This window comes from Corvus hawaiiensis, chromosome 15 (genome assembly GCF_020740725.1).
Source record: "Corvus hawaiiensis isolate bCorHaw1 chromosome 15, bCorHaw1.pri.cur, whole genome shotgun sequence".
Classification (NCBI taxonomy): Eukaryota; Metazoa; Chordata; class Aves; order Passeriformes; family Corvidae; genus Corvus; species Corvus hawaiiensis.
In genome coordinates this window covers 7948590-7975955 of record NC_063227.1, presented here as the reverse complement: position 1 = coordinate 7975955, position 27366 = coordinate 7948590, and the positions used below count along the sequence as shown (strand labels likewise).

Below are 27366 nucleotides of genomic sequence, written 5' to 3'. Positions count from 1 at the left end.
CATTCACCCAGCACACAAAGGTAGTAAATTCCCAATTAGGGCTTGTCTGTCCCTCACATGTTTGTGTGTGCAGGTACAGCAGATGACTGGCTTGTGGAAAACTTGAGAATCGGTGCAAATTTGTCACCAGCCTTATATTACAAAACTCTGGATTTTGATGAAACGCATTTCCTAAAGGAAAAATTCAAAAACCACAGAAGCTTTCCTTTGTCACAGTTTGTTGGACCCAGCATAAGCTTGCCTGGACACCACAGTTTCCCAGTGTCCTGGCATCTTGCAGTGGTCCAGGAGGGTGTTATGGACCAGGGCCAAAGGAGGGAGGCAGGTGCTGGCCTCTCACCTCTGCACAAGCACAGTGAGATCAGCACAAAGCGTGTTCTTCCATGTTCGAAGTTTGCCCATTCTCTTTCAAGAAATTCTTCTAATTTAAGCAAGTGAAACACAATAAAACCAGGAAGAAGAAGAAAAGCACCTCGGAGCCAAAAGTGACACCATGCCAACTTCAGATTTGGAAACTGATTCATTTGCCAGCTCATAGGCACACACACCTAGTGTGTCTGTATTTATATGCATGGACTCAGGCTCTCTGCTCTGTAGAGGCATTCTGAGTATTTTTAAATCAGCAAGAAATCAAGAATCACTGTACTTAAAGAAGATGGAAAATTTCCCTTTTCTCTAAGTTCATATTAGAGGAATCTTGACGCATCAGCTCTGCCTGTAGCGCCCAGCAAGGCTGAGAGCCAGCACGGACACACAATTTGCTCTGAGATTCCTTCCCTTAACAGGCCACTGCTCACTCTTGCAGACAGGCTGTATTTTGCATTGCAGCCTGATCCAGCAGATGATATGAGAAGCCTCTCTGTCAGGATGAAAATCTGGGAAGCATTCTGACAGTGTGAAAGACAATGTTAAACCCAGCACTGCCAGAGAGCTGTGCTGCTTCCCCTTCCTGCTGCCTTACCGGGCTGGGAATTCAAAGCCCCGGGTTCAATGCCCAGCTTTGAACCCACAGTGGTCTCAGGAGATCACCAAACTCTCTCAGCATCCCCTTATGGAAAAGGGGGATAACAACATGTCTCAGCAGCATCAAAAAGGTTTGTTAACGCTTGTAAGCACTTTGTAGATAAGGAACATCAAGACAGTAGTTAGCAGAGGGATTTGGGGCACAGACAGACACAAATCCAAAGCACTCATATCATATACTCCTTTTAGACAAGCATAGCAGCAGATCAGCTCCCTGCATTTAGTGGTTGTGGGCTCCATCCTCTCAACAGACTGAGCACTCTGCCTTTGATCCAAAAAAGGAGTCCACAGAGAATATTCACATGTTTAATGTTAATCATATGCTTAAATTCTCTGAATCTATAAAGAGAGTAAAAGAGAAAAGTGTTCCCCAGCTCCAAAACAAACACAAATTCCCAGAAGTTATATTTAGGACATGAGCAAACATTTGGCCAGCAAAGGAAAAGCCTTTACTATACACCTGCTAAGCTCCTGCATCCCTGAGGAAACCTGCAGGTGGGAAAAGTGTCCAGAATGAGTTTGCTTAGACAAAACCTTTCTAAAATAACCAACATGGTGATATTTGAAAGAAGCACCCCAGAGCATGTGACCTACTATTCTTACACAGGCAGAGCAGTCCTTGAGCAAGGAAATCAGAAAACAGAATAAATGAAGTTTATTAAGAAATTCACCACACAGATTTGAACTTCTGACTAGGAATTTATAGTTGCAAATGAATGCATTCGTTTATTAACTGTCTACTGTGAGAGAAGAGGCCTTTCTCAGGGGACAGGCACTGCCACCCAGTCCTCACAAATTCCATATGGCATCAGCAGCACCTAGAAAGCATCTTCTCATAATTCTGCATCAGAAAGGAACAATACTGAGCAAAAGGCAATGGATCCCCTTAAAGCTTTATTCATTTTCAGCACATGCTGCTCTCTCATCCTCACTATCTGAAACATCTAACTCAATTTACATCCTGCTAAACTCCTGGGCTAAGTAATGGCTTGAGGCTACCCGTCTGCTAAATCAGCTGGCCAGAGTGTCCAGGAGTCTCTGCTCTTGCATCAACCCCACCCTGACCCTGGTCATCCTGAGCCCTTTCCTGCAGATGGATCAGGTCTGTGGAGTGAGGACACAGCTCCTCCTGTGCAGGTGAGCTCAGCAGAGCAAGAGCAGGGACCTGCAGCATTAGGATGCAGCGAGCTCCACGCAGTCACAGACACTTCTGCAGAACAGAGCACTTCCAGCTACAACCACAGCTGCAGCGTGGACGCAGCCCTGGCCAGACAAGCATCTGCAGCATAAACATGTAACTGGCTTCCAGAGATGATTTTCAAAACCCTGTTAAACAAGCATGTATAGCAAGAAAAGCCTCAGGCAACCAAAGGGCCACTGTGCAGAGCTTCATTGCTGTTGCAGACCTGTAAACATTATCCAGCTTACTCACAGCAACGTGAAAAGGACAAATCCCTCTCTCACCAGCATAAATTGTCCAAGAAGTTAAACAAGGCTGCTAATTATTTCTAAGGATTTTTAAAGAATCCTTTAAGATTACTGACCTCAAATTTGATTTAAAAAATGCTATAAATATTTTCAATTAAACATCGTTAGATGACATTTACTTGATGGTATGAAAGAACCATTTTCTTAAGTAATGGCTTTTTGAGAAGCGTGTTGTATTTTACCAGTACACAGCAAATACTAAACCAGAGGGAGCTGTACTAGTCACACCTTACAAAGGATTAACAAGGTGTTTATCTTCCTTGTTTGGCTGAATTAGAACTACACAAAATGCCCTGACTCAAAGGAGGCAGAACATATCCCTACCTTCACCTGCTGTAAACCAAGAAGCACGAGGGATGGAATTACATTGCTGGGTGAGGCTGTAAGAAGTCCAAGGGAAGTTAAGACATCACAAGGAATCCTGGTTATATTTCTCCACCTCCTCTGCAAGACACTTTGCTGTCCCAAGGTTTGTAGACACTACAAAACAACACAAAGTTCACTGCTGTTGCAGCTTATCAGCATAACCTGGCAGACCACCCCACCACTGAGGAAACTCTCTGGAGAGGGCCGAAAGCACCAGAGGACACCTCCATGACTTTCTTTCTCACCAGTTTCCTGGAGGAAGAAGCACTGTCTCCTATGATAGGGTAAGCTACAAGGCAGTAACTCCAAGCCTGTGCAGTGTAGGGCATCTCTTACAGTAAGCTCAGACCTCTTAGACATCTCTGGTGCCTTTGCTTTGTTCAGTGCCTCCATTAATATCACCCAGGGCTTTATTACCAGGCACTTTCCCCTGGCTAGTGCCTTGACTCTTCCTTTGCTCTACTACTTCTTCGCTGAAGTACATAAAGAGCCAGAGTGTAACAAAGAAATGCACCCCCCATCCTCACTCCTTTACCCAGTCATCCTCCCCCATCCCACCAAGGCAGTAGTCCACTCCTTCTCCCATCCCTAACAAAACAGTGAGATTAAAAGAGTCCTGGGAAACAGAGGACCAGCAAGGGGCATCTTTCAGTGCTCAGGAGGGCAGACACACCTCGAGGCACGAGGTGCCACTGGGTGCACCATAGAGCACAGGTATCCCACAGCAAGAGCTGAACCTGGGCAAGGACTGCTGGAATACACCTTTTCAGCTACATTGGCTTGAGAACAATAATTAAATTCCAGTCTAATTTCCTTCTGATCTACAGCTCTAACTCCTGAATAACTCCCATTAAGCCAATTCCCAACTGTGGTATCACTCTGGATGCTTGCATTAAATAAGGAGCCCAAGAAGCTACTAAAACAATGACAGTCTTTTTATCTGGAAAATACCTGCCCAGGAAATTTCTCCCGTGGAATACAAATGTCAGTATTTTAAGTTTCAGTAACACCATATGATGTGCCATCACCACCCTACTCAACACATGGACAGGGACCATAAAGCCTAGAGAACACAATCAAAGCATAAATGGTTCCTCTGCACTTCTCTTTTTCCTCGTCATCTCCCAGTGTTTAATGCTGTGCCAGAGGGAGCAGTGACCATTGTGGGTCCTCAAACAGCCACCAAAACACCCAACGCTATGCAATGTCACCCAGGAGTACCCTGGGCATTAAAGGCACCACGGACTGAGGAGGTCTGTGCAGCTGCTCCACTGTCCTGGTAATTGGGTACTGTGGACACGCTCACGCCGTAAGCACATCTTTGACATAACACGGCATGACAATTTTTTCAGAGTCACAGAAATGCAGAGCATACAAATAAACCTGAATGCTGAAACCATTTCATTGTTCATAAGAATATGTACGCTGCACCTGTTACAACCAAGGGCACTGCTGCACCTTGGAGCTGATTATTTCAGCCTCTAACAAGCCTGTCTGTCTTGGAGGACTGTTAAACTCCAGGAGTTAATAAAGCACAACAAAATCATTTTACAAAAATAAATCATTACCGAATATACAGAGAGAGATCTTTAAATGGAAGGTAAAGAAAACAATCCTCAAACTGACATTTTCCTCTCAGCGTCTCACAACCGCTGAGTCAATTTAAATCAAATTTAACTGAAACAAAATAACTCCAAAATTGATATTGGTAAAGTCCTACCCTGAAACAAATGTTCGGGAGCCCAGCTGCAACGCCAGCCCGGGACTCTCGATAGAGAGGAAGGCAGGACGCCGGCGCGGCACGAGCGGGGAGCGCTCCCCCAAAGCCCGTCCCGGCGGGAGGGAGCAGCCGGCGGCGGCGGCGCTCCCGCAGCCCGAGGGGAGCCGGAGCCGCCGCAGGGAGCAGGTGGCAGAGCCGGTCCCCGCAGCCCAACCCCGGCGCCGCCGCCAGCCGGGGCCGCGCCGCCAGCACGCGTGGGGCGCCGGGCCGGGGGTGGTTTTTCGGCGGAGAGAAGGAGACGGAGCAGCGCAGGAGAGGAGCAGCACCCGCGGCTGCGGCAGCGCGGTGCGGGCAGGGCGCGGGGGAGGGGACGGCACCGGCACTCACCGAGCTACGCGCGGCTGCTGCTGCCCCCGCTGCCGTCCATGGGGGCGGCGGGGGGACGGGAGCCCGCTGCGGGCCACAGCCGCCCCACGATCCGCCGCATCTGCCCGGCGCCGCCGCCGCGGAGGAGGAGGACGAGGAGGAGGAGGAGGAAGAGCAGAGCGCACCGCCCCGGAGCCCCGCGCAGCCTGGCCGCAGAGCGCCGCCTGCCCGCCGCGCCGGGATGGGATGGGTTAGGATGGGATGGGATGGGCTGGGCTCCCGGCGGGCGCAGGGGGGGCCGGCCGCGGGGGCAGGTGCAGCCGCTCGGGGCGGGGGGCGGCGCGGAGCCGGAGCCGGGCGCGGCCCCGGGGCGGCGCAGCTGCCGGAGCGAGGGGCGAGGAGCGGCTGGAAGCGCCTGTGCGTAACGTGGCCGGGCGCGAATCCGCCCCGCGAGGGCTTTTAATGAAGTACAGATGTTCCCTAATATAATTATATCGTCCTCTCCCCGATAATTGGCTTTGGCAGCCGCGCTGATTGAATCCCCCCGCACGGCTGCCGTGCGCTGCCCCCGCCGGCACCGCAGAGCCGGGGCCGCCCCCGACGCCGCGCCCGGGCACTGCCCTGGGGACCCCGCATGGCCGGGGCCCTGCTCCCGAAAAGCCGCGTTCAGAGACCTGCGATTTCAGTAGAAGCTTTTGGCTCACAGCAGGTGAAGATGAGGGGCAACGCTTATTGACTTGATTCTTAAAGTGCATGTCCTTAGAGAGCATGGGCTTGCTTTCTAACTGGGCTGCCCGTAGCAGGGAGGATGAAACACCGTGGTTGTAAGGACTGAAAGGTTATTGCACACATTGGGGAAGGACCTTGTTATTGAACAGGAGCACAGCAGCAGAGGATGTCCTGGCCGGCTGAGCAGGACCAGCACCCCCTGTGTAGTTCCCTGGCTGTACCTGTGCTCTCAACGGGCCAGGTGAGCTGCAGATGGTTAAAACACTCCAGTTCTCCCCAGCTTGGCTTGTCTTTAGGGAAATTGCCAATGAGGACACGCCAATACAAGCCAGATGTGTGGGTGTTTTATGCATCTATGCGGGGAAAATGGATCAAGCCCACAAATTCATCTTGCAGAGGACAAGCAGCCAACACAAGGTAATGATTTCTAGTCACTACAGGCCCTAGACCACACTGCTTTCACCCGATGACTCAAAGCTGAAACCCAGCCATGTGATTCCTGCTGACACCTGGACACTATGAGGTGTGTAACTACTTCAGATAAGCAGGATTAGGGAATTCTTTTAGCCCAGGGTTGCAGAGGGGAGTCGCAGAGAGCTAATGCATCTGTACCTCTCTCATAAATAAGTGTCTAAGGGGGATGGGCAGTCCTCCTTGTTAACACAGAGTGCAGGTTGGAAGTCATCTCCCCCATGCCCAAAAGAGAGCTTGTCCTGACCACTCCTCTTGCCCAGTCCAGGGTCTTAACCACCAGCTCTTATCAATTTAAGTGAAGGCAAGCGACTACAGTTCTTTCAAGCAATTACCAGCTTCTCAGCCCAAGCCCACAAAGATAGTCACGCTCCCATTTTATATTTACCAGTGGTACCAAGGTGACACCTGTGAACTGAGAACCATTTTGTACCTATGGAAAGGGTAAAAGATGTGGCTCCGCCCAGAGACTGGAGCTACATCAGCATTAATCCTGGTCCCAGCACGAGGAGCTCTGCCTGTGCCTCAGCAGGAACAGTAAAATGCTCCTTGTTATCACGCCTGTGCTCTGCAGATTTCTGAGGGACCAAAGCAGACAGAGGATTTCACAAGGTGGGCAGGGCCTGGAGCATCCTTGGTTTGCCTTCAGCCGGACCTCTGAGGTTTTGTTCACCCTCTAATACCCCCATGGCTGCTCAGAAGACAGAGAATCCAACACAATCCCATAGATATAAGTGATACTATGTCTTCCAGCCACTCTTTTTCATGTCTGCTTTTTGTTGTTGATTCAGTTCTGATCCCCAGAGGTGAAGGCATGGGGAAAGTGTAGTGCCAAAGGCAGCTGTGTGCATTCCTTGAGAGCAGATGCCTCTGCAGGGGGTGTCTTAGGAGGCAGGATGGGGATAAAGAAACTGAGACTATCTTTTCCTCTGGTTTCACTTCAGCCATAATAGAATCTTTTCTTAGAAGGATGTAAATATAGAAGAGGTGAGGGAAGCACAAAAGCAATACAACCTGGAACAACATGACTCGAAACAGAGGACAAGCAACCTGACAGACTGACTCTGCAATTTCTCTTTCAAGCTCTTTTCTTTAAATATTAATTTTTTTAATTTAAAAAACCAGCCCATCATAATTACAGGCTCTTACTTAGACTTCCCAATCTTCCATTAAAACCAACACAGAAATTACTTCAGAGAACTACCTAGTTTAACTAACCCTAGTTTAGTTTTCCCTCAAGGGCAGATGCAGCAGAACTTTTACCTTAAATGGGGGAGTTCTTCAGCTTGTGAGCTCTCCAGTGAGGTTACAAGCAGACTCTCACACTTACCTTATTGGCAACATCCTTGATTTTCTTATGCTTCATGGGCTGACTTCTCAGCAGGAGCCTTCTGCTCCCCCCAGTTCTACAGAGAGGTACTTTTCAGCTCTCTCTCATTGACTGAGTTTCTCTGCCCTCTTTCCAGGTGTTACGCTGATAAGTGTGTGATTTCCAAGGATAAACTCCGTCAAAGAGAGGAGGAGCAGAGAGCTCACTCCTCTCTGACCTCTCTTATATTTCCTGTCCTCCACCCATTATTAAAGGTAGATGGTTCAGAGCTGGCTCAAACTTGTTCCTCAGATATTCCAGGGCAATCTTCTCCAGGCTTTGCCCTTTTCAGTGTACTTTTTGTTTCTGTGCCCCTCTGCAAATAGGTAGGTGTTGTTTCCTGAAAGCATTGTACTTGTATTTTCCTGGAAGCAGAAAACAGGGAAACTTACTGTAAAATTCAACTGGTAACAAATCAATCATTGATTCTGCTCTTTATTTCATCCCATTTTTAGAATAAATGCTTTCTTAAAAGAAACAAGACAACATAACTGTTTGATCCTGAACAAATAAGAACAACGCCTTTTCCCCCCTGGTATAAGGCACCTGTCCAACATTTTATTAACTTTGCTAATTGCATTAAGCATCCTGCAGTGCTGAACAGTCATCAGCTGCTAACTCCCAGATCACTATAGTTGAGCTGGCTGTCAAATGAGGAAAAAAAAAAAGACATTTTAGACCCAAAGCAGTAACCAAATAATCATACAGTTCTGAATTCTGCTCAGCTCCTAGCAGTGATCGTATTTTATGAACTATTGGAAGATGGTGTTAGGACTCACACAATAAATATGAGCTGTATGGGTGCAACTGAGATTGATTAATAGATCTCACATGTTCAGACATTTCTACAAACAAGAAAAATTGGGTTTCCCTATGTGAATATTTTATGCAGATTTTTATGCAGATAATTTGTACCTGCTCTTTCATTTTGTTACCTGTAGTATTACATGTGAACATAATAATAATCTAAATTTACATACACAAATTACTGGAAGGTCTGGATCTGGCACACTGGGAAATAATTTCTGGCTGGAAACATTAGCAGTGTGATAACTATTTAGACAACTATATGAAATGAAATAAGCACTTGTCAAAGGAAAAATGCATTGTTATGAAAACTGGAATTGGTATACTCTCAAGTAAAAATGGAGCCTGTAAAAACGAGTTAATCAGAAATTCTCTCCTGCCACTCCCCTGCCTCACTGCTTTTTCTGTTTCTTTCCTCCTTTTCCTGGGGTGAAATCCTCCAGAGGAGAGAGCTGGGGAGGCAGAAGCAGCCATACCATTCTGAAGATGTGGAAAAGCAGTAGATCCTGGCTCACAACAGAGGGTTGGCAGGATCCCTCAGCCCAGGCTGGTGGCTCTGCCTGCAGGGATCAAACATGCCTGTGCCAGAGGGGGACCCATCCAGGCTGTGTGTGCCGCACACACAGGGGGACTGCTGGTGCACTCACAGTACGTTTGACATGGGAAATGTTGGCCTTTAATTTTGGTCCTGATAGTAGTCAAGACCTGAATTCTGCTTAAGAACTAACAGGAGAAGCAGCAAGGTGGGAGGGGGACAGACTGCAACTGTCCTGCGGCCAGTCAGGCAGTGGTTTCAGCTGACATGCCTCCATTTTTAAGAAGCACAAGGGCATTTCGACCTTAGTTTTGTGAAAGTGATATTATTTCTGCCTTTCCTTATTTGTTCACCAGGAAACTCATTCTACAGCCAGCCAGAACAAAAATGTGTGGAAGGAAGCAGGGGAAAAAAAAAAAGATAAAAGAAAAAGCCAGTCAAGCTACTGCTAATCATATTAATTTTTATATGTTGTTTATAATTAGTGTTTTTAAGCCTTCATTTTCTTTCTTCAATAAAGACCACATCTCTCCAGGACTCTGGCCATGTCCATTGTTTTTATGACAGGCAGTAGAGATAGGTACCAATTACTTAGCTCTTATTTAGTGAGTACTCCAAAGTACTTTGATGCAGCAGCATTGTAAATTCTCTGTAGCAGCTAATTGTCTCATTTTAATTCATTTTTAATGAGACACCTGGGAGAATGAAGAAACATCACAAAACCACAAAAATCCCAGAATACTTTTGAATTGGTTTCCCAATCTCTCCTTATTTCTGCCTTCCTACAAAAGAAAGTTTTGGTAGTAGCACATGAAGGTGCAGCTTTGCCCAGCTGTGTGACAACATCGTTCCCTGTCACATCATAACCTTCTCCCACAGGTGAGGGAGGATGGTGGTAGAATCTGTAAAACACCATGGAAGGAATCCAGAGAAACGTCTCTGGACTTCAGATGTTCTACATCTTCATCACTTCTGTCTCTCTAGACAACTGAGCCACATTTCCCCCGTTGCCAGCAGACTGCAGAAGGAAGGGTAGGGTTATCGCTTATCATCATTTGACATGCAGATGCGACTCAGATAGAAAGAAAAAAAGGTGGCAAAGGGGTATATTTTCTTCATCAGCAGCTGATTCATTCCGTACTTTTTTGTGAAAGGAAAATGTGTCCTCTGGCAGTCACCAGCGTGGTTTCCTCAGTTAAGATACACACCTTGATTCTCACTCACATGGCTCAGTGTTACACTCTGTGCTAACTTCAACATCCAGATTTTATTGACTCAATGGGGGAATGAATTCCAGTAAGACAGAAGTGCCCAAAACTCTATCAGAAGTTTGGCTTCAGCAAGTCCCTGTCACAGCATCCCTGGTTTCTGCTGCTGTGGTGGCTGGAGGGGGAAGGAGCATACTCCAAGGCAGCCCTCAACCAAATCACACAAGGAGCTCCTAGGTCAAAACCAGCACTGCAAGTGAAGAAAGAACACTGGGCACTGAGAAATGTGTGTGGGATGTTCTCACTTTAATTAGAAAGGTACCTGTGGTGGCAGATTGATGATGCTTCCACTGAGGGATTTATTATAAATAGAAAGGCACACCCAGTGAGCTGTGTGGTTTCACTGAGACATTCCCCTCTCTATTTTAGTAAATAGCTGTACTCTTTTGTTAATTGTGATAATTTTTACCAGGTGAGGCCTGTCGGCAGCCACAGGGCGGTGTGGCTGTCCACAGCCACCACAGCAGTTACCATCCCTGGAGCAGTGTCCCCACGTGCCCCCAGGGTCAAAGTCTGGAGCACTTCGTGGTGACTAAGCCCTATCCTTGCCCCACATTTTACCTGACATTCCTTGCCTTTAGCTCTGACACCTTAACGAGGATCTGGCGAGTGGTCAGGGCTGTGGGAAAGCCCGCAAGTTTCAGCAGTAGCTGGAAAGCAGCTGTGGATGCTGATTCTGTGGCTGAGGACTCCCAGCCAGGCACAGCCAGCAGATGTACCTCTCTGGTTAGTGCTGGCCTGCCCAGATGCCGTAGCCTGCAGTCACTAACTGGTTTCAGCAGGGGAGAACTCTGGTCCAAGCTTGGTTTCTTTGATGTTTAACGGTATAATGACATTTAATACTATTAGTATGCCAAAAACTCGGCTGCTTCTTTTGTCTAAATTTTAGCTGCTTTAATGCATGCAGGAGCCTTGCACATTTGGAGTACTGAGACAAGGGGCTTGTTGATTCCAGCAGAAGAGCTCTCGAGCCTGTGGTATGACCATGGTGGAGTGCCCAGCACAAACACTCAAGGGTTTTATCCACCTCAGTTGCAAAACTCTCCTTCAATTTTGCTGCTTCTGGGAACTGACTAAGGGTGAGGTGAGCTGCCCCCTTGCACAGAAGGCTGCCAAGCTGCTGAGTTTGTTTGCGGCAGCAAACTGGGGGTCATGTTGTGACCATACGGTCAGGGAGAGCACCACTTTTGGGAATGAGCATTCATGTGTTGAATCTACTATTACAGAAAAAAAAATCTGAAAATCCCATAGCATTTAAGAGCTCTTTGTTGATGAAGATTATTTTGACAGGAATTCCAGGAAACTTACATTCCCACTGAAAACCCATTTTCAGGCTATTTTTGTCTTTACTGTATTTCATCTCCTTTTCTAGGATGGATTTTTTTTCACCACAGATGAGATCCCAATTTCTTTTCAGACTTGGACAATGGTGCAGTTGAAGAGGGTGACAACAACAAGCTGCTTCTCAAACTGTCACACAAAAGACTTCAGTCAGGATATTTACAATAAATACAGGCACTAAGTGTGAGGGCTCCCGTTTCCTGGCAGCGTTGCTTTGCGCAGTTTTTTCTCTGGAGGGAATTTATTACATCAGTGGCCTTGGGAATGTATATTGAGATGGTTTAATCAGAGTTGAAAATCACAGCACAGAAAGGGGCTTCAGTTGTCCTGGCTGGACACGACGTCCCCAATTTGGGAGCCTCTGAGGAATGTCACTGATATCACACAGTCTTTTTTATGGCCCTGATTCAGCAGAGCACTGAAGCACATGCTAAACTTCAATTTCTTCAATTAGCCTTAAATACATGCGTAGGGCTGAGGATATGCCACAATACCCACAGAGATCACAGTGCTGTTCAACAGGTAATTTGTTTTGGCCAGTGAATCCCTCTGTAGATAAAGGTTTTGTCAACTTTCCCGTGCTCCCGTCTGTTGCTTGGATCTCCCTGTTGCCTTCATCCTTAGAGTGCCAGGCAGACTTTCAGGGCACACCACTTCCTCCTCATTATATATTCGTACAACATCAAGTACAAACAGGGCTGTAGTTTCTATAGCTCTCATAACACCAATAATTACAACAGGAATGGATTTAAGCATGGGCTTTATTGTCCTCCTAAATGGAGGTTTATATTTAGAGGCCTTCTCTTTCTTGTGTTTTCCTCCATGTGTGAAATGGGTCTTTACTCAACCCAGCTTGATTAAGAGCCCCACGAGGCACAGTGTCTGTGGGTGGAATGACATCTATTTGAAGGGAACAATATTATGTGAGGAGTAAAGATTAAAAGGTCTGGAAAACTTCTAAGACTTCAGCTGACATATTGAGTAATGCCAAGGCTGTGGCCAAGTTCCTATGTGGCGTGGAAGCTATGGAAATGCAGAATGTTTCTGCAGTAAGTTAATCTACAGATAAGAACCTAAAGCAGAGTTAATTACAGAGCAGGTTCAAGGGAAAGCTCGGCTGAGCCTACAGAGTTATTGCATCAGTGACAGCCTGAGGTTTGGAAGGGGGAACAGAAGATAGGCAGGTAACCTGGGAGAGATGGGCCCAGGCCCACTCTGCTCCAACAGTGTCAAACTGATTGTAGCAGGAGCAGATCCAGGCTGGAAATTCTCAGTGAATTCCAACGAGTGCTGGAATCAGCTGCCTAATTGCATGAAAGCTATGAGGGAATGACAAAGGTGGATCTAACTCATCATCCAGGGGCAAGTTCTAACACTGCTGGACAAACATTTTGCTGAAGGGTCTTTCTCAGCTATCAGGTTTTTATCTGAATTCTATCGACTGCATTCCTAGGAGGAGGCAAAAAGCCTGCAAGGGCAAACCCTCACCCAGAGAATAGTATGTGTTTGATTGACAGTCATGTACTTTTTGTTTGAAATTAGATTTTTCAAAGGAGTAGGGTCAAGAGCTTTTTCTTGCAGAAGATCAAAGGTTACATCCTTTGCTCATCTAAACCAACTTGGCTTCAGTGACTCCTTTGTTGATTTGTAGCAGCTGAGTGTCTCTACCAAAAATACAGCCCAGACATGGAATCAGCAGCACACCCATGCCTGCTTTCCAACTATGAAATAAAACATGATTCATACTCCAAGCACAGAAGTGGAATGCAAAAAGCAAACAGAACACAAGGTGAAAAGTAATTATATTCCCTTAATTGCAGATTAAAAGCAAGTATAACACCAAAAATTGTTCATGAGATTCTTTCCTTTTAAAAACCTGTAAAACATGAAGACAGCCTCTTTATTGAATTCTGGGTTTTGGCAGAAAAATATATATTGTTGTAGGAATTATTGGAACATACATCTGATTAAAATCTTCAAAAAATGCACTGTAAATGTAAGAGCTATTAAGCCAGGCTGAAATATATAGATCATATTTAAGCTGAAAGGAGGTAAATAATCCATTGCTATAATATGATTGCCATTGGCAGAAAATAAAATAACGTGGAATTATGATAAACAGTGCAGCCAGTAATGGAAGCTATGCCAGCATTCCCAAAGGAGGCACCACCCACAAGTGGCAAGTAAAGAAAGTAGTAAAGTAAATAAAGTAGTGGCAAGACTGGAAGTGCAAAATCTATTTCATAAACCACAGGTTTGAATGTGGAGGGAGTTCTGTTCTGATGGCTGAAACCACAGGACAGAGTAGCAGTGTGGTAGCAGAACTTCATTTGAGTTGACATTCTGATTTGTTACCATTTTATCCTGCTGTGTGACAGGCAGGGGACTGAAAGGGTGGGTGTGCATTGGGGCACGGACTGTTCTCCATTTCAGCCCAGCCTGGAAAGTGACAGTTTGCTTTAATTAGTTTTAACTGGTTCAAATTATGTAAATGTTGATTTTCACACTTACAGGTTGAGTAAGTAGACACTGTGAAAAGAAAAATTAGAAGAAAAATGTGTGCATAAGAATAGAAAGGGCTGAGCAGCAGAGAAGAAAACTCTCTGAAGAGCTTTGCGAGATGAACACAGCAGCCACCTTCACTAGGCAGTGCCTCATGTGAGTATTTTCTCAGTGAGAACAGAAAGTTATTTTGATTTTTGCCACAGAGGACATTTAGGCTCGATGTCTGTGATGGAGTCTGCGTGACTTGAGAACCAGCAGAATAATACTGTGTGTGTCCAATATCATAAAACACAATTTATTTGCTTTTCCATCAGAACACACTATGTTCCTGTGGGGGCATAATTTTAGAGCTCAACTCTCATGCTGGCTCTGAAAGCTTCTATTAAGACAGAAATCTCCCAGATAATAGAAAACTGTCTCAGGCCCATTCTCTTGCACATCAGGCTCTGTCTGTCCATTCTGGAGTTTATAACAAGCTCATCTTTGCAATAATAGAAAGACTTAAAAAAGGTCTTAAAAGGCCAATGATTTCCAACAGCATCCCTGTTTCCTTCCTCTACTGTTGTATCATTTTCCTCCCTCGCTCTGACAATCTGTTGTCAATACAAGTAAAGAGAGAGATCTTGCACTGAGTTTGGAGGGTGGCAGGATTGTTCAGTGAGGAGGCTAAACTCAGAGTCCTGAGCAAAGCCCAATCTGTCACCACAGCTGAAATCCCTCAAGAGCAGCATTCTGTGCCTCCACATCTCCCCAGCAGTAGCCAGGCTTTCCCCACAGGGGAACCTACTCCTGCTTTTCCCAGAGGAGGGGATCACAGACCCTGGGCTCTCTTACAGAAAGATGAATAAATGAAAGAGAAAAGAGGAACACAGCAGGCAGCTGCATTTCATTACTTTTTGATTTAGTCACCCAGAGTTACAAAGTGATAGTAAACACTGTTATCTCTGTGTTCTGGGTGGGTGTGAAACATAGCTTTAAGGACATACTCAAAGTTGTTATTGGCTCACTTTGTGCTGTAGACTTTTAATAGAGCTGAATCAACATCTCAGTACTGTATCACAGAAGGAGACCAGGTTTATTTAATATCTAAAAATGCTGGCCCAAACAGGTGGCAACACTGCCCTCCATCAGCCAGTGGAGAGGAAAAATACAGCCCTGTGTTTTTAGTCTATTTGTTTTAAGATTTTTCATACCCAGCATTCAATTAGTCAGCAAGGTTAATCTTTAGCCAGAGCTCGGTGCCAGGACTGGGTTTCTTTCTTCCTTTCTGCTGGAGTTCCTTGTGCATGGAGCCTTGAGTTTGTGTATCCGTAAAGGCAGGGACTGACCTGGGGAAAATACAAAGCTGTGCCCTTGTCCCCCAGATTGTCCCTGAGCAGGTAAGAAGGCTGCATTAGCTCGTCCCCTCTGTCACTGTGTTTCCCACTGACCCAAGCCTCGTCCAAAACAACAGCAGCCCCAGTCAAACCACCAATGATGTTATATTTGCTCTTAAATGTCAAGCTGAGGAATTTGCTCCAGTCATGTCACTTCCTGTGCTGAAATTGAATTTCAGCAGCCTCACTGTCTGCACCAGTCAGAACTGGCTCTTGGTGCAGTTCTGAGTGGGTTTATTGCAGCTCAAAGCTGTCAGGAGAGGCAGAGGAGAGACACTCCAGGAAAAAAAATAGTAATAAACAGCAGTCATACTTCACACATGAACTCATTTTTTCTTCTGAAAAAGAAAAAAAACCTGCTAAGCCTCAGAAGAAAGACTCCAGATTGTGAACTTCAGATCTCTTCCCAACAAAGTTCCTTTATCTTGCCCCAGACTGAAACACAGGCATGGGAGCACAGGACAGCTGAGATGGGATCGCTCCTTTTCCTTTTGTTATGCAGAAGTTATGGGAAGACCAAGGCAGGACAGATGATTTGTCTGTGCATTAGTCAGCCAAGGAACTCTGCTCTTGCAAAACAAAACCACTACCAACAATAATTCAGGCTCTCCAAGGAACATGTCAGGGAATGTAAAGGCTGGAGACTGAAAAGCTGGGAGGAGAGGGAACACTTTCCTCCCTTTGACATGAGCAAAACATTCACATCACTCACCCCACAGGGCACCATGTCCAGGCCCATCAGAAACCTCTGAGCAAGGCTGCACAGGGCTGGACAGATGGGCTGAAGCACCTCAGGTTGGAGCCACACTAACCCAGCAGCTGGAAAGCTCCTGTTGGGGAGCCACCTCAACTAAAATTCGGTGAGATAACACCACCACTCTTGATTGCACCGTATGGGCCTGTGCCTTTGTATCTCAGAAATGCATCTGGGAGTTTAACTTCCTTGACACTTGAGAAAAATAAGCTCTGTGCAACATTGTTGTTTACATAGAGATGCAAAACTCTGAGCAATGGGAGAGGATTTTAAAAAGCTCTTACAAGAATTTGTTATAGATCCTCTAAGCAAGGAGGATAACTGGACTATGAAATAACCAGTCAATACAAAATGACACAGAGAGGCCCAAATCCTAGAAATGGATTTTTATCAGTCCAGGCAAACTAGAAAACGTTGTCCGGGAAAATTAGATTGGAAGCCTTTGGTTTTGATGCTGAATTGTGTTTTTAGAGCGGAAGCATATCCAGTAGGGAATGAAGTTGTACAAAATTTAATCACGCAATACAGGGGCTAGACTGAAGATGTTCGGAAAGGGCAGAACAAAGCACAGACTAGAGAGATTTTTTCTCCACGTACCAGTGGAGAAAAACAGCCCTCTCTGAAAGGTAGGCAGGCAAGATAGTTTTCCAAAGGACCTTATCCTGTGATTAATCTAGACATGATGTTATTTATTCCCCACAACATCCAAAACTTTCATCTGCATTATTTACAAAGTCTGCAGCTATTTGGTACTCAGGACTTAAGAAGTGTCTGCTGTAAGGGGCTCCTGCTTTGAAGACAAATAGAGAAGCAGACAAAGAGTCAAGGAAGGGCTCCAGTGTTTCAGCTTCGTGGCCGAGAGCCACTTCTTTGTAGCATATGGAGCACACTAACAGGTTTATTTTCCCCGAGGAGGATGTATAAACTGTCTGCAACTGCTCTTCACACTTGTCACTCTAGGTCAGATAATTTTTCCAAGGCATCCTGCCGAAACGGCCCCCCAGTTGAAGCTGAACAAAGAATTTGTGGACGCCTTGCAGGTTGTTGGGGGAGCAAAGGGCTAAGGCTGCACAACCAGAGTGTGATAAAGCATATGGGGAAGTGTCTCAGGGACGCCAACAAAGGCGGACGGATGAGATACGAAATGAGAGCAATTAAATGAGGAGGGGCAGGGCTGGAGGGGGGCACTGCTGGGAAGCGGAGTTAAATTCGGGTCAGGGAAGACAAGCAGCAAGTGGCAGCATGTCTCTGCAGCTGTCCCAGCCCCGCCAGGTCCCGTCTGTGCCGGCAGCCCTTGGGCTCTCTCCCTGCACCAAGGCAGCGCCGGTGGGTGCGAGGGCTGGCCAGCACCTGCTGCCAGCCCCACCGAGCTGCAGCCTGCCCCGAGGCCCATTACACACCGTGATTAATATGCAGAGACCAAAGTGACTGGCAAAGATAATTACACAGCGAGTCAATTGGCTGGCAAAGTTAATTATGCAGGGAGTCAAATGAGTGGCACACCAAGTGACTGAGGCAGAATAAAGAAACATTTGGCAGTGACAAATGGCAAAACAAGTTACTCAGACAGGGGGTCAAGCGGGCTGGACACTGGATGCGTTCTCCGGCAGCAGCAGCTGGCACGGTGTCAGCGGTGTCGCTGCCTGGCTCCGCTCCCGGGGCAGGGCAGGGGCGGCTCGGCCCCGGCTCCAGCGGGGCTGCACCTCCGCCAGCCTTCGCTTCAATTACCCCGTAACCCCGAGGCACTGAACTTCCCTCCGCCTCAGGACTGAGCGCTGTCCCCATTGCGCCACACGAGGAAGCGTTTTGCATTCTCTCCAGCCGAATATTAAGCAGATGTATCGACCTGGAAAGCAAAAATATTAACTAGCCCGGGAGCGAGTTGTGTGCGCGCTCCCGGGGCCAGCACCAGCAGTGCCCTCCCAGCGCAGCTGGGAGCTGTAGGGAAGGAAAACGTTCTCCTTCTGCCACTACCTGTCCCAGGCAGGAAAGCCCCACCGACTGAGACAGACTAACAAGCCACATTTATCTGGAAACCAGCTAGATCTACTTTTCCTGACCATAAGCGATGGTGTATTTTTCAAGGACTTAGTGAAAGAAGAGGGCACGGAGCTTTGAGATCCCTTGGGAAACATTACATACTTTATTTCCATATATATTCTATTATAAAAATAGCAAGAGTCCTGAAGTGACCTGTAAAGGGCTAAAGGGAAGCAGGTAGCTCTGACCTTTTTATTCCTTACAAGGTATAAGCAAATCCAGAAGCATTGAGATTCTCAAGTGTTTGGGTCTATTCCTTGCTTTCTTCTGCATTAGATAACTTACATGAGTGCCAGAGCTAGAGTTCCCCAAAATTATGTTATGCCTAGAAATTACCGAAACAAACAATTGAAGAAAAGAGAATGTTTAATCCTTACATCTGCAATAGTTTTGGTTTGTTAGCATTTACTTCATTCTGCTGGCCAATTGGCAGGGTTGGGCAGTGAAGGGCTTTGAGACCACACCTGCTGGGAGGGCTCAGGTATCTATAATGCAAATTTACACACAAGTTCTCCAGTAAAATGAAAGAAATTAAAGTCAACTTTTATTAATTGCCTACAAAAACAGTTTTCCCAAACTGTATCTAGTGTTTGCCAGATAAATTCTGTTCTTTACATGCAGCACTTTCATATCTGACTTAAGCATTTTATTTGAAATGTATTTCTTCCGCGTTGTGCTACTAAAATCATAAGAAAAAAAGGGAAACAAAAAGAAGGAAAGGCAACTCCAAACCACCAGGCACTTTAAAACAAAGAAGAACAAATAACAATAGCAGAGAATCAATGTGGTACATGAAAAATAAGTCCTTTCTAGGTCATGCTTAAATTTGCATTAATGGCCTTCTTGTCAAATTATCTCAGGGGAACTTCGGATTAGCATGCAAAAGAAGCATGATACAAACTAGAGAAGTAATACTTGTTTTATTTACCAGACCATTTTTTCCAAAGGAACTAAATATAAGAATTTTGAGGGATCTGACTTTCATCTTTTAAAAAGGAAGCACAGTCAGGAAGAGCTCACCGTAATTAGCAGCTAGTCAAATAACATATAATTCCTCTCTGTATTTACTCAGCAGTGTGTATTTTTTCATGGCAAATATTAAACTGACCCTAGCCACCTCCTTCTGTAGACTGGCTCAGGAGCCCATTTGTTCAGTCCTTGGATAGGCTTTTAAGAAAACAAATGTTACCAAGTGCATTTAAAAGTAAACACAGGGTATTCCCAAATCTGCATCTGAACACTTATTTGATAAATAAGATAGAGAGTGGAGGGGAAAAAAAAAAAAAGCCATAAGCATTGAATCTGCCAGTCCAACATGTAATAGAGGTGAGGTGGTCACCTAAGGGCTGTTGCTGTTGTTTGGGAGGAGCAGGGCAGTCTATAGGCAAGATTTGGGAATTAATGGAGATCCTGGCTTTTATAATTGTCTGGTGTGCCAGTGAACAGTGAGTAACCTCAAATTCCTGCTGCCTCAGCAGATCGTGGGGGACACTCACCCTGTTGGGGTTTTGGTTCACACACTCTATCAGCATTCAGTGAGACCTTTGGCCCTCATTGTCCTCCCTTATCAGCAGCTGTACAGGAGGCATTCACTGAGGATGCTCCACATCTCCAGTGCTGGCAGGAGGTGGAATCTGGAGGTGGTTTCACACTGCAGCTTCATGCCTGTGGGTCAGGATACCACCTGAACTCAGTTTGTATTTAGCAAATCTGTTAAGGTTTGCTACGAAACCAACCTACTGCTGGCACAAAGGCAGCCTGGAGATAACAAATGGACTTCTGCACCCAGCTCTGAAGGGGATGTGAGCACACAGACATAAAGGCTGTCTGACCTCTAAAGGGAGTATCACTCGTATCATCAAATCTCTGCTGTCAGAGCAGGGAACTGCACCAGAAAACCTTTTCTCAAATGCTGAAATCTCAGCACTGGCCCAGCAATATACCAGATACAAGAACAGTGCCATTATCATTACTTCAGGATGAGAAAATTGAAACAAATCTTTTGAATTAACAGCTGTCTTCACAAATAGCCCAGAGCTGTCAAGTTCTCAGACTTTCTTGAAACTCCTCTGAATTTTAAAGCCCATCAAGACTTTGCAGCTGGAGTGGGAGTAAATAATCCAGCCCAGACACTGCTATGGGAAAGAAACTCAACAGGGTGAGACAACAGACATCAAACTGTGGCTGGCAGAAACTATTTACACCCACTTCATGGAGTCACCAATTGTTACAGGGAGCACAAGGCACTGGAAAAATCATGCATTTAAGGCACCCAGGGCAAGACACAAGCAAGCTGCTAAAATATGTTTTTAATAGATGGCACCTACAGTGAATACACAGTTACCTGTCTGCATCCTGGTGTATTCGAATGCTGATTTTCAGAATTATAAGACCCACATATTAACGTGGTTTGATCAGCAGTTTTACACTGCTCAGCCATGGCTGCTTTCGTTATCTGCCACCCATCTGTACTGTTGGTATGCTTGGCTCTTTTACAGTGTTGATCATGTCTGATTTAACATGCCAGGTTACATTAACACCTCTGAAACCCAAATGGCCACACAAGTCCTGGAAAAGCGGTTGGGCTGCTTTGCTGTTGTTACACATTATATTCCCCTCCTCATTGTCACTAAATCCAACCGGAGAAGCACTTCTAGGGGGAGACCATTAGCCACCAAACACCCCAGGGCATCACAGCAGTCCACAAAGCTGATACTTTCTGCCAGCCGACCAGCAGCTCTAAAATGTGCAGAGCTTGTCAGGTTTCTGGGCACCCCTCCTCCCCCCAATTAGTCATACCAGTGACTTCTCTGTACAAGGAATTAGGAAGAGGGGGAAAAAAAGCTTTTCCTCTGGCTTCCAATTTAATGAAAGGCTTAAAAGTTCAGTGAATTCAGAGAATGTAACCTTTGGGGCTCTCATGTAGAACAATGAAAATAATAAGGAAATCTAATGTTTCTTATACAAGTATATCTCTTAAAACTCTTACAAATCTTAGCCTTTTTGGTGGCAAGAACTTAAACCAGAGGCAGATCAGAGTCTTGTCAGCCTGCTATAAGATTAAATAATCTATTAATCAAAAATCAGATTAACAACACTTTGTTAAAGCTAATTATGTGAGGAAAGCCAGCTTCTTGTTACATTGCCAAAATATTGGATATAATTTTTTTTTTTATTCATTGCATCATTTTAGACCAAATGTTTTGGCAGCTTAATTAGAGGCAGGTGGTGCCGTTGCCATAATTACATAGAATTCCTCATATTTTGTCATCATGCTTATTAGAGCCCTTGATTCAGCATGAAAGGGAAGAATCCTGGCCAATCAAATATTGAAGCAGTTTTTATGGGAAATGCAATGCACCTTTACGTGAGAGCTGCCTGGCTTAGAGGATGCCAAATATTTATTTCAGCTTTGGGACAATACTGCCTTTTCCAGTAGGAAACAGTTAAATGAGACTGAAAGCTCTCAACCCCAAATGAAACCCAAACCCACTGCAGTCAATGGCAGCATTCCCATTGACTTAATTGGGACCAAAACCCAGCTGGCTTTCCTGAACAGGGTAAGACTGATTTATATAGGATGGATATGGGACAAGTCCACAAATATAACTGAGATCAGAATTTGGCTCATTAATCTCTCGGGAGTTGGGCTGGCTGTGGCCAGGGAAAGCAGAGCTGGATTTGGCTTGCAGGACACCTCAGGATCACAGCCCTGAACCCACTCAGTTCCAAAAGGTGATAATGCTTTTTTCACGTGGTCCTGATAAGGCTTATGCTGAGGCTGTAAAGAGGGTGGTCATGTTCAGTTCAAGGTCACAGAGTCTACGATTCCTTTACCTGCAAGTGTAAAAAAAACTGATAAAGCTTCAACTGCTATTGCCACCTTCCCAGATCTCTCCAGTTAGAACAGTCCTGAGCCTTGCATTGCACCAGCTGGTACAAAGGGGGGATTCAGATCTCATGCCAGGCACAGGGCTGATTTTTCAGCGTGACAGAGCACTTGTAGATGGCAAAGTTATAGTCTGTGCATCTCTGGGAGTCAAATGACCTCTCAGCCTTGGATGGTCCTTCTGGGCCAGGGAAACTGTGTCATGGCACACAAAGGAGTGGCTCCATCTGTACCACATCATGATTTTCAGCACCCCCGATGCAACTCCATGCAAAGTCCCAGGTTAACAACCCAGACTGACCCTCTGAACAGACAGCAGGCACCACAGCTGAGCTTCACTGAAACAGAGCTAAAAGAATCCATACCTGCATTTTTAACACCTTTGCCCCTTTTCCCATTTCTACCATCCTACTTTTTACAATCACACTAATTATTTTATGATTGTGCCCCTTAGAGTGAGCTCTGGGGTCTCTGTGTAGCTCGTGTGTGGAGCTCCCTCTGATCTGGATATGATGTTTCCAGTATTAGAGAGCTATCAATCAAAATCAGTGCTACAGAATGTAAGCAGTAAAGTTCTTAAGCACCACATTTCCCTTAAGCCTTCTCATTTATCCCTGAGATCTTACACTGCCTGTTCAAAGTTAGTGACAGGACTCAAGTTCACATACGTGCTGGCCAATTTTTTGCTGATCTTAAAGGTTTTAGAGCATTCAATCCATACAGCTCTTCTACAGGGAATGGGGCCAGGACAACATATCTCAAAGAGCAAACCATGAAATTTACTGGGGGAAACACCCAATCCCCCATGGCTTCTTGGTCATTTGGGAATCAGTTTGAGGAAATCAGTGCTGTATTTCCCTCTACTTCTTTGAATTTGGAGGCCACACTCCACTTAGGTAAGAGAGACATCAGCAGCAGGTTAAGTGGTATTTTGACTGCCACATCTCAGGCTATTTCTGAGCCTGATTCTGTTAGTGCAGAACTGATGGGAGCTCAGCTTCTTATCAGCAAGATCAGCATTTTCCCAGTTCGTCTGGGCATAGTGCAGTCTTAAAGAACTGTGAATAAATTCCAGCATAATCAATATATTTTATCCCCTTTCTAATGTATGCAACAGTTTTAAACCCTTGTGGTTACTGTTATATTTAATGCAAATAACCTAGCAATAATCATCTTATAGCTGTAGCTTCAATGAAGTACTTAAGATGTCACCAAGTCTCATAAGGTGCAATCAACTCAACAGCCTGAGTAAAAGTATTACAGTTTATCAGATTTTAGGGTGTTTTCTATATACACAGCTAATAAATCCTGAAAGGTATTAGAAAAGACCAACAACAGATAAAGATTATGAGGCTGTAAAAGACATTATTTAAGGTATTTTTGTAACTAAAAAACCCATCAAGTATATCCTGGCCCCTCATATAAACCCTGAAGCCTGCAATGAAGAAAACAATCTCCTAAAATGAATCTGTGACCTTTGGGTTTTCAAGAAATAGAACTTGGTGGCAACATTTACCTGAAATGAGTGCTCAGCCAAAAAGAAAAGCAAGACCAAGGGCTTGAGACCAAAACTTGTGTTGTTTTTTTGTACAGGGAGAAGGGATGGAAGGACAGGATTGAGCAGTTGTCAGAATCACAGCTTGTTCTCTATTTCTGCATTTCTGTTTTGGATGGACTCCAAACTCCAAATGAAAATACTCTGCCCTACACTACGAGGGAGTTTTAATCCACCCCAAATTTAGCAGCCACAGCATCTCTTCCCCTGTGGCAGTGAGCATTTAACAGAGCACTGCTGCAGTCATTTCTGTCTTTTCCAAATCCACCACACTGCCGAGAAAATCTCCATGTTTCATTTTTATTATTTTCCAAAAGAAACGACAGGGAAGTTTCCCCAAGGGAGAACTCACCCCTCAGTCCTACGAGCTGACTGGTTGAGCTGAGAAGGGCAAAACCATGGCGAAGGCTCCAGCAGGAACAGCAGTGCCCACGGAAGGCTCAGCCCAGACAGGCTGGCACAGCTCCGCTCACTCGGGTGTTGTGCTGGGGCCAGGCTGGTTCAGGTGCTCCCAAGCTGTTGTCTGTGGATCCAACCCAGGCAGCTGAACCCTTCCCTCTCTATAAACACACAGCTGAACGCCTCCAGCCAGAGCAGTGACGGTGGGAAATGGGCAAGGCGAGCTTTGGGAACTGGAACAGAGTTGAAATGAGTCTGTAACTCCTTTAATTTCTGGGGAAGGGAGAAAGGAAACATCGGTACTTAGCACAATCACAGCTGGATGGCACATTCCTCGCTACAGCATTTTGCTTGCTTTAATTACTCAGACTTTTTCTATTTAAATTAAAGGTGTTTCCTGGAAATGAAAGACACAACACAAGATTTGTTTGTAGATTTTAAGACGATATTATGACAGTCATAGCCAACGTATGTAACAGATCAGAAACACTCCACATAAGGCTCTCAGCTTGTTTGGACAACTGTACCTTTGAAATATTGTGAATTTGTCTGTAATTGATGGAGAATGCAGCCCTTCCAGAGGCTTTGATCAGCCCACCTAGGATAGCATATCTCTATATTCTTGCATGGGATACCTTCCAGATTTAAGTAATTTTTTCTCAACAGGCACATGGAAGCCCAGCCAGCAATAGGGCTGATTTTCCTCATGGAAGAGTCAGAAACAAAAGCAAACACTGTGCCTCACTCCATGGCACACCCAAGGGAATCAGGATGTTCATCATCCCTCTGTCCACTGAGGTTAGGAACATGGCACTTCCTGAAAAACCCCAGTTCACAGGTCAGTGAAAGTTACTTGAGACTGATTCTGAATCCATAAATTACTTTAAACAAGAAAGATTCCAATAAAGAAAAGAAAACACATCTTGCTTTGCATTCACCCGGACTCAGAGGTTCCAGCTCAGCTCAGCCCTGGGTCTCCAGTCCCTGCTTGAACTGGAGGAGCATCTGCCCCCAGCTCTCTCCCACCACTTGCAACTTACTAACTTATTTCTGATTCCGATTTTTAGCAGCTCCTGAAATGCTCTATGAAATGCCAGGTTTTCCCTGGCCATTGTAACACCTACACTGTGTAAGCTTGGATGGAAAGTGTTTTTATCTAAAAACCAATCAAAGCAAAACGATCCCTGTCAGTTTAATTCACTCCATATTTTAAAAGAATAGAGAGGGCAAAGTGTGTACTGCTTCGACAGTTCTTATTTCTCCCTTGCCAGCTTGAAGAAAATTGATCACTGCCACTCCACAGGTGTGCTGTGGGTAGGGCATGGTAGATATTCTATGAATTCATGTAATGTTCTTATCATTAGTATTCACCCTTTGATCATTCCTATTGCCTTTTATGCTGTTTGATTCAAACTCCAGGTGAGTGACAATACAGAGCCCAGGCTTTTCCTTGATTAAGGCTTTGTCACAATGGTGGCTCTTTGCTCATGGTTTCCCATGTCACCAGAAAATCATGGGAGGGTGCAGCAGCCATCTCCCCTCCTGTTGCAACCTGTTGCCTCCCAGAACAGCCAGCTGAAGGAGTTGCAGGATGTGTTTGATTATGTGGGAAGGTTATTTCTGATCCTGCTGCTGCGAGTGGTGCTTGAAACAGCCAAGGGGAGAGAAGATCTTCACAGTATGCTCAGTCCTGGTGTTCCACTGCACTGTTCAAGTAAAAATGAATTAAGGCCATCCTTGACAGACCTCTGTTTTTTTTCTAGCAATTTTCATTGCTGCTATCCTGGTCCAGTGCTTGTTGACACAGTTAATAGAAGTTCACAAGACAAAAGTGCCCATGAAGCAGGAGAGGTTCAGAGACAGCTGCTTGTTGGATAACTAGCACAGTCCTGGCTGTGACAAAATAAGCTCCTTTCCACAGCAAGGTGATGTGGAGAGATGGGAAAGCTTCAGAGCTTTCTGTGTTTGCTGAACAAGGCTGTTACTCAGCAGCTCCCTCAGATTTCAGGGGATGGACATTAGTCCTGCAGCCACAAGCTTGGGGAAGCACGGAGTCACCTCTGACAGGGACTGCAGTCCTGAAGGTGAGAACCTTGGTGTCCCTTTACCAGTCCCTCAAGCCCTGGGTCTGCCTGTTTTATACTTCAAAGCCTTCAGCTGTACTTCAAAGGCTTTGACCCCACAAACCTTAACCAAGGAAATCAAAAGGAATTTTACTAGATTAAATCAAAAGCAGATTTACAGGATTAAAGACTGTAGAATTGGGATTTCAGGTTGAAAAGGAGAAACTCTGAAGTACTCAATGTACAGTAAAGAAATATAGATTCCCTTACATATCTGGGATGGGTATTTCCAAGAAGTGTGATGCAGGAAGGCACCCAGATCCCACTGAAATTCCTGGGAGCCTGGCACCTAATTGCATTAGGGCACTTTAAAAATCTCAGTTGTGCTTATTAAATGTCTGTCATAAAATTTAAGCTATGTATTTGCCCTTCTGTTTTACAAGGCAATAACCCAATTAATGTGTGGATAAACTAGGAGGCCAAAGGGAATTGGATTATGTCTGAGGAAAACAGAGGAGCAATTAAAGTATCACCATTACAGGAGAGATTGAATTAACATAGTAATGAAAACATTCCTCCCCGTTTGGGAGATGGGGACTAGGTCTCCAGTTTTGTGTCTAGGGATTATAAGCAGCAAGAGCCCCTTGTAATACTCTATCAACTGACATCACAGCCATCCTTTCACTGCATGTGAGGTGGCCCAACAAGGAGACTGAAAGAGCAGGGATTTAAAGAGCAAAGGTTCTTGTACTTCTTTCCGCCCCAAAGCTGCACCTTCTCACCAACCTCAGCCTCCCTCTCACATCCACTCCCAGCAGCTGCTGTTCTCCTGCTTCCAAACAGGACTTAAGGTTTGAGTTCAAGCGAATGTTTTAATTAACAGAGAGCAACTTCTACCTGGAGCAATCTCATTAAACAGACAAATCCAACACTGGTCATGATTTGCCCTCAAAATTAAAATGATGCCTCCAGGAAAACATAAGACTGTCTTATAAACCCACAGAAAACTATAACCATAAACCAAAAAGCCTTGGAGTAACAGAACAGCCTTATTTTGCCCAGCCTGCTAAGCCTATGGCAGGCATGAAGTTCTAGTCCACAGGCCTGTTTGACTTTACCAAGTGTAAAAGTGCTCACAATGGTTTATGGCTTCCCTTCCCCTGTAGTGCCAGCGCCAGAGTCAGGCTCACAGCCCTGACAGCAATATTGGTGTGCACAATGGTGGAAAATGAGTTATTACTCGGTGTAACAGGAAGGCTCTGAAATCACAGTGATAATGCTTAATCGTGTACTCCGCAGACT

At 45.3% G+C, this 27366-nt stretch overlaps 1 protein-coding gene and 1 long non-coding RNA gene across 4 annotated transcripts in view; both read right to left on the bottom strand.

The window, feature by feature from the left end:
• Window positions 1-5182, bottom strand: part of RASGEF1C (RasGEF domain family member 1C) — a 73898-nt gene extending 68716 nt beyond the window's left edge. The window contains exons 1-2 of one of the 3 annotated variants that reach the window (XM_048319793.1): window positions 4985-5182; window positions 2836-2991 (exon numbers count right to left, since the gene is read on the bottom strand). The gene's annotated coding sequence lies outside the window, so the exon portion shown is untranslated. The remainder of the gene's footprint in view (window positions 1-2835; window positions 2992-4984) is intronic. The other 2 variants (XM_048319795.1, XM_048319796.1) reach the window with 2 other exon arrangements.
• A 13877-nt stretch (window positions 5183-19059) lies between these two features.
• On the bottom strand, window positions 19060-24257 carry LOC125333763. The gene is made up of 2 exons (XR_007206963.1): window positions 23955-24257; window positions 19060-21995 (listed from the first exon to the last, which is right to left on the bottom strand). It is a non-coding gene; the product is annotated as an uncharacterized LOC125333763 (long non-coding RNA).
• Window positions 24258-27366: the final 3109 nt, after the last annotated feature.